The 14,266-nt window shown below is 45.4% G+C and overlaps 1 protein-coding gene across 4 annotated transcripts in view; it reads left to right on the top strand.

Moving 5' to 3' along the window:
* The first annotated feature begins 392 nt into the window (after nucleotides 1–392).
* Nucleotides 393–14,266, top strand: part of TTBK2 (tau tubulin kinase 2) — a 192,052-nt gene continuing 178,178 nt past the window's right edge. Inside the window, exon 1 of one of the 4 annotated variants that reach the window (XM_033952141.1) lies at nucleotides 393–827. The gene's annotated coding sequence lies outside the window, so the exon portion shown is untranslated. Of the gene's footprint in view, nucleotides 828–1,406; nucleotides 1,658–14,266 lie in introns of those variants that run through there. The other 3 variants (XM_033952139.1, XM_033952137.1, XM_033952140.1) reach the window with 3 other exon arrangements.

Raw genomic sequence — 14,266 nt, 5'->3', positions numbered from 1 at the left:
TATTTATGTATGACCTCGTTGAATAGCTCTCAAATTATGCAGTAGTTTCAGAATATCTGCCTCTCAAAAAAATCAGTAGAGCGCCTGCTTTTTAGAGTCGTACGAACAGCATCAAGGAGCACCAGAGTTATTCTTATGAATCAAAGCTAGTCGCTGATTCCCGAAACGCTTTGCACAGGATACCATTAAAAAATACATTTCCCAGAAACCCTTTATCTCGCGCGTCTGCGCACTGTCTTTTGTGACGCTTCTCCAGGTAACGGCGCTCTCTAGCAAACCTGAATACAGCGATATTCAAAGATGGGCGGAGACAAAGAACTTCTCCACCTTTTTTTTTCCTCTGTGATCGACGGCAGTCGGAACCAGTCTTGTCTCCCAGGCTACCGCATTCTGTCCAATAACGAGCAGCTAACGGGAGAGGCGTTTTCAACGAAAAAGACACAGAGAGGATGGGTGGGACTAGCGGGCGGAACAGGCTAGAGTGCGAGAGTCTGTTGCGAAGGTAGACAGTGACGTAGATACTGCTGCAGTGATGGAGAGCAGACGCTGGAAGTGGCAGCGGGGTTAAAGTAAATGGCCCACAAAACGCCAAATAGTTAAGTTACAAATAGATAAAAGTGTGAGTGCAAGGCAGGGTTACCCAGACTGCTTAAATGGCTGGGTCGAGAGGCGCTCGTTGCGCGTCTTCGTTCAGTTCTGGTTAGCCCCGCGGGGGATTTGGATGCTTTTTTTTTTTTTTTTTTCCTGGAGGACCAAAGGCGAATGGCTGTTCCCTGCCCGTAACGGGCGAAGACCGCTGCTGCTGGTGTATAGCTGGAGCAGCTGAGGTAAGTAGCGATGTGATCTCGGAAGGGGGAGGGCAGGTATTGGCTCGAATCTCAGCGGCTAGAATGCAAGGCTGGGATTTCTTTTAATCATCCTTCTGTCCGTCTCATTACCGTTGATGCAAAGGTGTCTTTGGTTCATAGGAAGTGGCTTGAGACCGACAGGGCACGTTGTGTCAGCTCTAGTCTTGAGGGCTTGCTGAATTGAATTTGCTTTTTCCTTTTTTTTTTTTTTTTTGCCATTGACAGAGGCCGTGTCTGCTATTCTCATTATTAAGGCGGTCAGTGCTGCATATGTAGAGATGGGTTACTTATGTGCCAAATGCCCGTGCTAGCTTTTTCTGTGTCATGGAGCTGTTAACGGTTTTGTCTTTGTGTGCGAGGGAATGCAGTGTGGGGTGACAGGTTATTACTGTGGAACCATTAAGAACAGTTGCATCAGTCTTGGAATTCAGATTTGTCAGGCTAGGCCGGGCGCATGTGTTGAGATCCAGTTAAACTGCACCTTCGTCCCCTCCCCTCATTAATGCACAAATGGCAATAAAACGGGGAGGTAACGGAAGGAGGAGGAGAAAGCATTGAAGGAAGAGAACAAAGCTGGATTGCTAACCTTGAGGGTGTGAGCAGTTGTAGTAGTATACAGCAGCGGACTGTGTTGATGTGAACTATAAAGTGGGACGAATACTGGCCATTCTTGCTTTATGTACATTGATTTGTTGTTTCGATTGAAACCCATGCTCTTCTCCGTTTGATCTTCGAGAAGTTGTACGAGCGATGGTGTTATCTACGTTGGACTACTGTAACGCCTTATTTCTGGAATTAGCGAAAACAAGGTGTGCGCTGCAGATTGTTCAGAATGCAGGGGCATGGCTGGTTTCTGGGGTTTCTACATTTGCTCACTTAACACCTGTATTGCAAGCAGCAGCTGTATTGGTTACCAGTGATTTTTAGAGTACAACATAAAGTGATATCCATTTGTTCATCAACCTTGAATCATCCAATACAATTCTGTTTTTTTTAAATAGACAGTGTTTTTCGTCCAAGTAGATCATTAAGAATAGTGAGCACTATGTTGGTGGATGTAGTTGTGCAGCCAAGGTATGCTGACACAAGAGCATCCACTTTGTTTTGCAAGATTGAGAATGTGGAATAGTCTGTTGGGTCAATTACAAATGTATGCAGATATTTGGGTTAAAAAAACTTTTTAAAGACTCAACTTTTTGCAGCAGCATCTTTATAACTAGTAGAACTATTATGTACAGTATAATAAGGAGGGGACTGGTGTAATACAGAGGCAGTTTTGATGTCTGTGAATTTTATTCTTATGTATGTAGTTTTAAACAGTATATACATTTTAAATATAAATAAAATTCTAGTGTGATAAGACACACTATTCCTGAACATGTGAGTAGTCAATCCTTTCTTGGGAGAATTCTTATAGGGAGCTTCATTAGCATTCTTTTACTACGCCTCCCATCCTTCAGGGCTGTCCTCCAGTTCCTGAGTTGTGTTTCTACAAGCGAGATGGTAGGAGCTGGTCTTTTCTGCTTGTGTTTATTTTTCAATTATATTTGGGGGGTTTTGGACCATTTGCAAGGCTTTTTTGTGTTTCAGAGGATCCCACTCTTGGGACAGCTCTGGCTGCAGGAGAGCGCACACTCTGAGGTCAAAGGTTTGCTTCCAAGGGGCAGACTGTCTTGCAGTACACTCACTTGGATAGCCTACACTACCAGTTCAGAGGCTCGGGGACCATTCCCTTGGGAGAAAGGCTTGCCCCAGGTTCACAGTGGGCTTGAGTGCAGACTGAGTGGCTCTGTGGCAGTTTTTCCTCCCCCATTTGCGTGCATGTGATCCGGTAGGGGTTGAGGTCTCCAGCCGATTCGTTGGGCCTGAGGTAGTCAGAAGATATAAAGCAGTCCAGATTCCAGGCTTGTTGAGACAGAGGTTCTCACTGTAAAGCTGTTTGCAGCTTCCAGTACCTACTGTAGCATGGCACAGTGAGTAACAGGCTGACAACCTGGCAAACAAAATGTGGGGGGGCCTTTAAAATTGGTTTTTGGGGGTTCTGGGGTTAGTTAGGAACCTCCAGTTCTAAAATCATTAATTTTTATTCCCCAGTGTAGTTCCTCCGGCTGTTTTTGGCTCTAAAATTGCTGCTGCAGCCATCTTAGATTTTCAGATTTGAAAATAAAAGCCTCTATCTGCCTCAAAACACCTAGATTTTGCTTAAAAACAGGTGTGGTGGACTCAGGCCAGGATACCTTGGATTTATGCCAAGCTTGTGGTGGATGGCTGTCCGAGAATCATTCATGTTCCACGTGCCACATGGCAGCCACTGTCATAGCCTCCTTTGGTCTCTTGGGGGGGGGGATGTTACTTCTCAGTTGATCCGAAAACCCAGCAAAAAGTACAGATTTGAACTGGGGAGCAGCACAATTGTGACGCAGCCACAAAACCCCAGAAAAGAGCTCATGAGCGTCTGCAGGGGCTGTTTGGATATTTTGGTCAGGAGTTTCCCCCTGAATTCATTAATACAGGGGTGTTGAACTCAGTACCATTAAGGGGCTGAAATCAAAATGCATGCTAAGTCGTGGGCCAGACCCTGCCCAATCTTCGCCCCAGACCCCGCCCCCTTAATAGTACTAATTGTAACACCATTTTTTCCATTCATTTTTCATATATATATATATATATATATATATATATATATATATATATATATATATATATACATATACATACACACACACACACACACAATATATAATCTTATTAATAACACATAATGGTTAACCACAAAATTAAGCTACACAAAGCACACTGTATGCTTCTCAACATTCATTCCTACCAGAACATAGATAACCCCTATGCAAATACGGGACCAAAAACTAAAAGTACTAATATATACAAAAGAAGCCCTAAGATTCAAGACTCTGCATGCAGTACAACCCCAGAGAAAAAGAAACAAATGCATTTGTTCCTGAACAGTGCAAAATATAGACAGCAGATGTAAATTCTCAAAATTGACACAATTCAATCACTAAATTGAAAATAAAATCATTCTCCTTACCTTTGTTGTTTCCCTCCCTCCATGCAACTAGGTGCCTCCCTCCAGTGGGTGTCTTACCTTCTGGACGGCTCCTGCCTGGACATTTTATGCGGCCAGCAGTGCGATGCGGTGTTTTCATTGCCACCTCCTGTGTTATCTTCTAGCCGATTCCCTCCTCACTGCCGCAGTGTGCACAAAGCCATGGATGGTGGCTCCTTACGCATCCCGCGCCTCATCTGGAAGCATTTCCTCTGACATTGCTGTGCACACTGCAGCAGTGAGGAGGAGGGAACCAGCTAGAAAATAAAACACCGGGGATGGCAATGAAAATGCCGCATAAAACGGCCAGGTGGGCTGGATTCAAAGACTGGGACGAAATGAGTCCTATTTCAATGCCTGAACTCTTCCAGTCGGGGTCCTGTGTAGCAGGAGATGCTGCTTCATCTCTAGGGAAGCCAGATCCGGATCAGGTGGAGGCCCCTGATCTTAGGGAGGACCAGACTGTGCACATGGTGTTTAATTAAATCTTCAGCATTTTTGGACGTGATCACTGAATCACTCCAGGAAATAAACACAGTGACTCCAAAGTCCTCTGCTACACTGTGCTCACTTATGAGCAGTACAATGGCACAGATCTCCTGTTTTCTCTCCATAGAGATATTACCAAAATGCTCACAGATTATTGAGAGGTCCCGGAAAGGCCCCTTCGAGTCATCAATGCCATGGTAAAGTTCTATCTAATGCATGCAGAATTTAACTAGCTCTTTGTTCTTCCGAAAGTGGATTCATTGGTGGCGCCTTCCCAGTGAAGCTGGCATGGTATTAAACCGAGGCTGGATTTAATTCATAAGAAGTTCTTTGATGCTGCAGCCTTGAATTTGAAAGCAGTTGCGGTAATATCTTTTGTTACCCGGGCTTGCCACTCCAAGTTGTGCCACGATCCGGAGACTATGGTCAGGAGAGATCTCCAGTTTTTAATGTCTGGAGTGGATTATATAGTTGATGCTCTATATGACTTTTCAGAGTTGTGAGCAAAATGTCTGCTTATTCCATTTCCACCTACAGGATAGAAACATAGAAACATAGAAATAGACGGCAGATAAGGGCCACGGCCCACCAAGTCTGCCCACCCCAATAACCCTCCCCTACCTTTCTCTGTGAAGAGATCCCACGTGGCGATCTCATTTTGACTTAAAATCAGGCACGCTCCTGGCCTACAGTGGAAGATCATTCCAGTGATCAACCACCCTCTCGGTGAAGAAGTATTTCCTGGTGTCACTGTGTAGTTTCCCGCCTCTGATTTTCCACGGATGCCCTCTTGTTGCCGTGGGGCCTTTGAAAAAGAAGATGTCCTCTTCCACCTCGATACAGCCCGTGAGATATTTGAACGTCTCGATCATGTCTCCCCTCTCTCTGCGTTCCTCGAGTGAGTATAGCTGCAATTTTTTTCAGCCTTTCCTCATACGGGAGATCCTTGAGTTCCGAGACCATCCGGGTGGCCATATGCTGGACCGACTCAAGTCTCGGCACATCTTTGCGGTAATGCGGCCTCCAAAATTGTACACAGTACTCCAGATGGGGTCTCACCATGGATCTATACAATGGCATAATGACTTCGGGCTTCCGGCTGACGAAACCCCTACGTATACAACCTATGATTTGTCTAGCCTTAGATGAAGCTTTCTCCACTTGCTTGGCAGTCTTCATGTCCTCACTGATGATCACCCCTAAGTCACGTTCTGAAACAGTCCTTTGTAGGATTTTACCATTAAAGGTGTACGTCTTGCATGGATTTTGGCTGCCCAGGTGCATGACTTTACATTTTTCGGTATTGAAACTGAGTTGCCAGGTCCTGGACCAGTGCTCCAGTAGGAGTAGGTCGTGCACCATACTGTTGGGCATTGAGTTTCCGTCCGGCCCTGTGCTTTGGTCTGACGTGTTCCTGCCTACTACATTGCATAGTTTAGCGTCATCGGCGAATAGCGCTATTTTACCTTGAAGTCCCTCAGCCAAGTCCCTTATGAAGATGTTGAATATGATCGGGCCCAAGACCGAGCCCTGCGGCACTCCACTGATCAACTCCGTCTTTTCGGAGGGGGTGCCGTTTACCACCACCCTCTGAAGCCTACCTCCAAGCCAGTCCCTAATCCATGCTGTCAACGTGTCTCCTAATCCTATAGAGCTCATCTTGTTCAACAACCTGCGGTGTGGTACGCTATCGAATGCTTTGCTGAAGTCCAAGTTTATGATGTCTAGGGACTCCCCAACATGCAGCTTCCCTGTCACCCAGTCAAAGAAGCTGATTAGGTTAGATTGGCAGGACCTCCCCTTAGTAAATCCATGTTGACGCGTATCTCGTAGATTCTCCTCGTTCATGATTGTATCCAATAGGCGTTTGATTAGAGTTTCCATTAGCTTGCTCACTATTGATGTGAGACTCACCGGTCTGTAGTTAGCAGCCTCCGTCCTGCATCCTTTTTTGTGGAGTGGAATGACATTAGCCGTTTTCCAGTCCAATGGGACTTTACCTGTACTAAGGGAGAGATTGAAGAGCGCGGATAGCGGTTCCGCCAAGACGTCACTTAATTCCCTGAGTACCCTGGGATGTAGGTTGTCTGGCCCCATTGCTTTGTTAACCTTGAGATTAGATAGTTCAAAGTGGACAGTGCTGGGTGTAAACTCGAAATTTCGAAATGGGTCTGCCGAGCTATCCCTTGTCTGCAGCTGAGGGCCGGATCCCGGCGCCTCACGGGTGAAGACTGAGCAGAAGTATTCATTTAATAGTTCAGCCTTTTCAGAGTCCGATTCTACATAGTTCCCGTCTGGTTTCTTAAGGCGTACTATCCCGCCTGTGTTTCTGTTTCTGTCACTAATATACCTGAAGAGGGGTTTATTGCCCTTCTTGATGTTCTTCGCTAGATTCTCCTCCATTTGAAATTTGGCCTCTTTGACCTTTGTTTTGACTGCTCTTGACTTGGCCAGATAGTCTTCTCTAGAGTCCTGCTTCCCTGATTGTTTATAAGATATGAACGCTCTTTTCTTTTCTTTTATGAGGTCTGAGATCTCTGCAGAGAACCACTGTGGCTTATTGTTTCTTCGCCGTTTACTTACCAATTTAATAAAGCGGTTGGTTGCTTCTTATATGGTAGCTTTTAGAGTTGACCACAATACTTCTACATTATCTGTTTCTGCTCGGTTATGCAGTGCCTGATGGATGAAATCCCCCATGCCCTCGAAGTTGGCGTCCTTGAAGCTGAGGACCTTGGTTAATGTGTTAGATTTTGTGAAACCTTTCCTGAGATTGAACCATACCATGTTGTGGTCACTGGAGGCCAACCTGTCGCCCACCGAGACCTCTGTGACACTTTCTCCATTGGTAAATATCAGGTCCAGTATTGCCCGATCCCTTGTTGGCTCCAATACCAGTTGCCTGAGTCGTGCTCCCTGAATAGAGTTTAATAGCCTCCTGCTGCTGTTGGACGCAGAGGAAAGTGTGGTCCAGTCCACATCAGGCATATTGAAGTCACCTAACAATACAGTGACCCCATGCAAGGTGATATTCTCTATATCCTCGATTAATTCCATATCCAGGTCATCCTGCTGTCTTGGGGGTCTGTATACTACACCAAGGTACAGGCATTTGTCCTTCCCCCTAGCCAGATTCACCCATAGGGATTCCCCTGTGTACCTGACATCTGCGATTCTGGTGACTTTAATGTCATCTTTGGTATATAGTGCTACCCCTCCTCCCAATTTGCCCTCCCTGTCTCAGCGAAGCAAGTTGTAACCCGGTATGACCATGTCCCAGCCATGGGAGTCCGTGAGCCAGGTCTCGGATATCGCCACCACATCTAAGTTGGCGTTCCTCATTTCCGTCTCTAATTCCAGGATTTTATTTCCCAAGCTGTGAGCGTTGACGTACATAGCCCTCCATGTTATATGTTTGCTATGACTCTGTGGGGATATTCCCGCTTGAGCTACTTTGACCTCCTTAGTGCAATTTGCTATGTGTGTACTCCTCCTAGACCCAGAATTACAGCGTGAACTTGTTCCAGGCTCAGAAATGTGTACACTATCCCTCGACCCAGAATTACAATGTGAACCTAGCCCAGATTCGGCAATGTGTGTCCCCATCCCAGCCCCAAACCCAGAAATGCAAAGTTTACTTACCTCAGTCTCAACAAAATATTTGCAGCTTTGCTCACCTTGTAGGTTAATTGTGCCTGTACCCTCCCCCAACTTACCTAGTATAAAGCCCTGTGAAGTAGGCCGGCTAGTCGGTGTCCAAAGACGTTCTTTCCTCTTCTGGTCAGGTGTAGCCCGTCTGGTCCCTGTAGTCCTTGTAATGCCTCTCCATGGTGCAGGAACCCGAAGTTCATCTCCTTGCACCATCCGTGCAGCCAGTCGTTAGCCCACTGGATGCGATCATCCCTGGCTCTACCCTTGCCCTTCACTGGGAGGATCGAGGAGAAGACCACCTGCGCATCCATTCTCCTCAGCTTCTCACCCAGGGCTCTAAAGTCCTCAGGTATGCTCTCCGGGGTGTTCCTGGCAGTGTCATTAGTTCCGATGTGAATGAGAAGCATGGGGAAGTGGTCCTGGGGCTTGATGAGTCTGTCCAGACAAGCGATCACATCCCGGATCCTGGCCCCTGGCAAACAGCAAACCTCTCTCGATAGCAAATCTGGTCTACAAACTGGTCCCTCGGTGCCCCTCAGCAGCGAATCCCCAACAACCACCACTCTGCGCTTCTTAGGGGGAGGGGGCGTACTGTTGTTTCCGGAGTTGGATGGATCAGACAGTGGACAAGGAATTCTTCCTCTAACGCGACCTTGAGTTTGGGAGCGCATTGCAGAATAAAGCAATACAAGTTTTCTCGGACAATGCAACAGCGGTAGTCTTTGTCAATTGCCAGGAGTGACCATTGTGAATCAGTGGAGGCGTCCGACATTCGATTTGATGACATTGGCAGCCAACAAGAAGGTGGTTCAGTTCTTTAGTCAAAGACACAAGCCAGGAAGCAAAGGCCTGGACTCCCTGGTACAACCCTGGCCAAAGGCAAGTCTTCTTTATGCCTTTCTTTCGTGTCCCATGATAGGCTGACTTCTGCACAGGACCATGGTACAGCAGGGGCTGGTGATTCTAGTAGCATCATATTGGCCGAGGTGTCCATGCCATGCAGATCTGGTACATCTGCAAAGGGATCAAAGTCTCAAACTTCCCTGTCATCCTCTGCTTCTCATGCAGGATCCAGTTGCCCTGCAGGATCCAGAACACTTTGGTTCTTGAGCATGGTTCTTGAGCACATGGCGCCAGTGCATAAAGGCAAGTCGGATGGAGTGGTCTCCACCCTTCTAAGATGTACGAAGAAGGCGTCTATAGCAGCATATGCAAAAGCCTGGAAGTGTTTTCAAACTTGATGTGCTCAGAGGAGTAAGGACCCGAGCTCTGCACTGATCTCTATAGTACACGCCTTCCTGCAGGAAGGTCTGGAAAAATGCCTAGCGCTTGGCTCTCCTGTTTTTGGCCTAGAATCAATAAGAGTGTGTGGCGCAGTGGTTGGATCTACAGCCTCAGCACCCTGGGGTTGTGGGTTCAAACCCCGCGCTGCTCCTTGTGACCCTGGGCAAGTCACTTAATCCTCCATAGCCCCAGGTACGTTAGATAGATTGTGAGCCCACCAGGACAGATAGGGAAAATACTTGAGTACCTGATTGTAAAAAAAAAAACCCGCTTAGATAACCTTGATAGGCGGTATATAAAATCCTAATAATAAATCCTAATAAGAGTGCCATAGCCACACATCCAGATGTGGCCAGGTTTTTGAAGAGTGCATTACGCCTCTGACCTCCAATGTGACAACCTTTTCCAATGTGGAATCTTAACCTGGTCCTCCAGGCGCTCATGAGAGTGCCCTACAAACTTCTGGAACAAGGTTCCCCGATTGACCTCACCATGAAGATGGTGTTTTTGGTAGCGATTACCTCCACCTGACGAGTGTTGGACCTTCAGGCTTTGTCCTGCAGAGTTCCAATTCTCAGAATGTTGGATTCAGGTGTGGTTTTATACACTGCCCCATCTTTCTTACCAAAAGTGGTTTCCAGGTTTTCTATCGATCAAGAAGTCCGCTTACCTATCTTCACTTCTTTGGGAGTGAAAAAGAGTATTAAAAATTAATACTAATATTGATTCTACACTTTAAGGATATATTTTTAAAACTCAGCTTATTATGGGTTGTCAACAGTAGCATATTCCAGAAATGAGACACCGAGTAAAACACTTGGATGTTTGCAGTTACTATATCAATTGGGCAAGATTGAAATTAATGCATTTACAAGAATTAAAGAGTATTTCAGCCAACTTTTGAGGACCATAATGGAGGACTTAGGGGTCCATGCATTACAGACCATTGTTCTACTGTATTTAAAACTAATGAGACCGTTTTAATTTCATGATTTACCATATTTTTCGCTCTATAAGACACATCTGACCATAAGATGCACCTACATTTAGAAGAGGAAAACCCAAGAAAAAAAAATTCTGAACCATATGGTGTACCCTGTCCCCCCTCTGGTGGTCTAGTGGTAAGCCAGGACAGGGCAGGCAGGAACAGGGTACACCATTTGGTTCAGAATTTTTTTTTCTTGGATTTTCCTCCTCTAAATGTAGGTGCATCTTATAAAGCAAAAAATACTCATTGCCGCCCCAGGGGTTTTACCTTCTGGCCAGCTCCCTTCTCACTGTCACAGTTGTTTGTGCACAAAGCAGTGGGCGGTGGCTCCTCGCACATCCCGCGCCTCATCTGGAAGCCTTCCCTCTGATGTTGCGACGTCAGAGAGAAGGCTTCCTGTCCAGGGACAGGATGTGCGTAGGAGCCTCCGCCCATGGCTTTGTGTACAGAAACAAATGTGGCAGTGATGAGGAGGGAGCTGGCCAAAAGGTAAATACCCACCAGAGGGAGGCACCTAGTTGAGGCACAGAATGGAGGGAGGGAGAGGGGCGTATTGGGACTCAATAGAGAGGGAGTACAAACTTCGGACAAATGATAGGAGGAGGGAGGGGGCATGAACATAGAATGAAGGGAAGGAGAGAGGGGAGCATGAGCCATAGAATGGAAGAATGGAGAGAGTGAAGGAAAGAGATGCTGAAGTGAGGGAGGGAATAGAAAGGGAGAATTGGGTGTCTAAGAGAGGGAAAGAGATGGTGCACATGAGAAGATGAAGAAAGAGGAGAATTGTTGGGCAGAGAGAGGGAGGGAGAGAGAATTATTGGACATGGTGGTGGGAGAGGAGTGAGGTAGAGATGCATGGGGAAGAGAGAGATATTAGACCACTGGAATGGGAAGGAGAGAGAGATGCCAGACCACGGAATGGAAGGGAAGGAGGGGAGAGAGAGATGCCAGACCGCAGAAAGGAGAGGAGAGAGATGTTAGACCTCGGGAAGAGGGAGAGAAGGAAAAAGAGATGCCAGACCATGGGAGAGGAGAGCGATTCCAGGCTATGGGAAGGGAAGGAGAGGAGAAAGATGCCAGACCGTATGAGGGGGAAAGGGGGAAGACAGAGTTGTCTGACTATGGGACTGACTATGTTGTCTGACTATGTCTGACTAGAGCAATGGTGCATAGGGATTTGGGAGAAAGGGAGACAGAGGGAGGAGATGGTGCACAGCAATGGATGTGGCAGGGAAGAGATAAAAAGAAATGCTTCTTATGGATAGATGGGAATAGGGGGGGAGAAGAAAGGGAGGAGCTGGTATGCATGGATAGATGGGAAGGCAAGACACGGAAAAGTAGATAGATTTTGAGAAGAAAGCAGAAAAATGGAAAAAAGTTGAATGTTAAAAGTTCATGCTAAAGAAGGATGTATGATCCAAACAGACCGTGGATTTTAAGTTACAGTCCACTTGAGGGGGCAATACTTTCAAAATAGAACAAAACACAAAAAAAACCCTCATTAATGCTGGGCAAGTTTCTCAAATAGTATCTTCATATAACATTTAGAGGCTTTTAAATATTTAAATGTGCTCATAAGCTCTTCAGCAAGGTGCAATGTCGCTGGAAAGGTGCTTGAATTTTAATCATAACACATTGCATGGAGCAAGGATACTTGCTTCTACTAGAGTGGCAAATGTTATGGCTCTACAAACAACAACATCAAGTGTGTAGACCAAAGGACTCAGGCACTGCACACTGCAAACAAAATCAATATAAAAAGTTTATTCTTCCAGCTTCCCGATGTAGCGTAGCGAAACACAGACTGTGTTGGAGCCGTGAACTGACCTTTTCAGATAAGTGAGCTACTGTTAAACAACTTTTGTAGAGCCATAATTATATTTCCATTTGGTGCATAGGGCGTTTTATTTCGCCTCCAGGGTTTGGCTATAACACCTCTCTGAGAATCTATTGACTGTACTGCCTTTTTGTTTGTATCTTTGTAAGTTCCTCTGGCAGAATTTTTTGGAGTTTTCGAGTGGAATGATTAAAATTCAAGCACCTTTCCAGCGACATTGTACCGCTGCTGTGGCGCTTTGCTGAAGAGCTTATGAGCACATTTAAATATTTAAAAGCCTTTAAATGTGTTATGAAGATACTATTTGAGAAACTTGCCCAGCACTGATGAGGGTTTTTTTTGTGTTTTGTTCTATTTTGAAAGATGGACGTATGGCAGAAAGTGAAGGAGAGAAAAACAGCAAATGGATAAGGTGGCTGATACCCGAGATGAGTACAAATAAGTTTTTGATTATTTATACAATTTAAAAGTTTGGATCATTGTGACCACAAGAGTGTTTCAAAGTGCAGTGATTGAATTTTCAAAGACACAGCCTATGGGGTATTACCCCGCTTGTGATCTTTGCACCATTCATTTGTTTCTGAGCACTATCTACACTTCAAAAGTGGTGTTATATAGTTAAAATGTGGGTGGGTTTTTTGTATTTTATATTTTGCACTGTTCGGGAAGAAATGCATTTGTTTCTTTTTCTCTGGGGTTGTACTGCATGCAGAGTCTTGAATCTTAGGGGTTTGTTTGTATAAATTAGTACTTATAGTTTTTGGTCCCGTATTTGCATAGGGGCTATCTGTATTCTGGTAGGAATGTTGAGAAGCATATAGTGTGCTTTGTGTAGTTTAATTTTGTGGTTAACCATTAATAAAATTATATTGTATGTGTGTGTATGTGTATATATATATATATATATATATATATATATATATATATATATATATATATATATATATATATATATATATATATATGAAAAATGAATGGAAAAAATGGTGTTACAACTAGTACTATTATGGGGGTGGGGTCTGGGGCAGAGATTGGGTGGGGTATGGCTTGCGACTTAGCATGTGTTTTAGATTTCAGCCCCTTAATGTGATTGATTTTCACACCCCTGCCTTAGCAGATCCTTACTCAGCACCTCTTCAAAACAAGAAGCAGTTGAGGTCTGGGTTACCTTTTTGTTAGTAGTTTTAAAGTGATGTCAGCTTCACCTCCTGTATGAGTCACCCTGCACTTATCCTGCCCTTTTAACCTTTCCTTTACTCAGGCACTATTGTTTAACTCACAGGTGTCAAACTCAAGGCCCGTGGGCCAAATCCAGCCCACCTGGCCGTTTTATGCAGCACAGTGTTGCGATGCAGTGTTTTCATTGCCACCCCCAATATTATCTTCTGGCCGGCTCCCTCCTCCTCACTGTTGCAGTGTGCACAAAGCCACAGGCGTCTCCTACGCGCATCCTGCACCTGAACCAGAAGCCTTCTCTCTGACGTCGCAATGTCAGAGGGAATGCTTCCAGATATGGCGTGGGACAAGCGAGGAGCCGCAGCAGCCGCCCACAGCTTTGTGCACAATGTGGCAGTGAGGAGGAGGGAGCTAGCCAGAAGATAATACTGAACACCGGGAAGTGGCAATGAAAACACTGCATCACACTGCGGGCCGCATAAAACGGCCAGGTGGGCTGGATTTGGCCCACGGGCCTTGAGTTTGACACCTGTGAGTTAAACAATAGTGCCTGAGTAAAGGAAAGGTTAAAAGGGCAGAATAAGTGCAGGGTGACTCATACAGGAGCTGGTCAGAAGGTAAGACACCCGCTGGAGGGAGGCACCTAGTTGAGGCACAGCATGGAGGGAGGGAAACAACAAAGGTAGGGGGAATGATTTTATTTTCAATTTATTGATTGAATTGTGTTAATTTTGAGAATTTACATCTGCTGTCTATATTTTGCATGGTTCAGGAAGAAATGCATTTGTTTCTTTTTTTTATTCTGGGGTTGTACTGCATGCAGAGTCTTGTATCTTAGGGTTTCCTTTGTATATATTAGTACTTTTAGTTTTTGGTCATGTATTTACATAGGGGTTATCTGTGTTCTGGTAGGAATGAATGTTGAGAAG

The sequence above is a fragment of the Geotrypetes seraphini genome, chromosome 7 (genome assembly GCF_902459505.1).
Source record: "Geotrypetes seraphini chromosome 7, aGeoSer1.1, whole genome shotgun sequence".
NCBI classification, from domain to species: domain Eukaryota; kingdom Metazoa; phylum Chordata; class Amphibia; order Gymnophiona; family Dermophiidae; genus Geotrypetes; species Geotrypetes seraphini.
The sequence above is the reverse complement of the archived record's forward strand: the minus strand, read 5'-3'. Positions and strand labels throughout refer to the sequence as shown.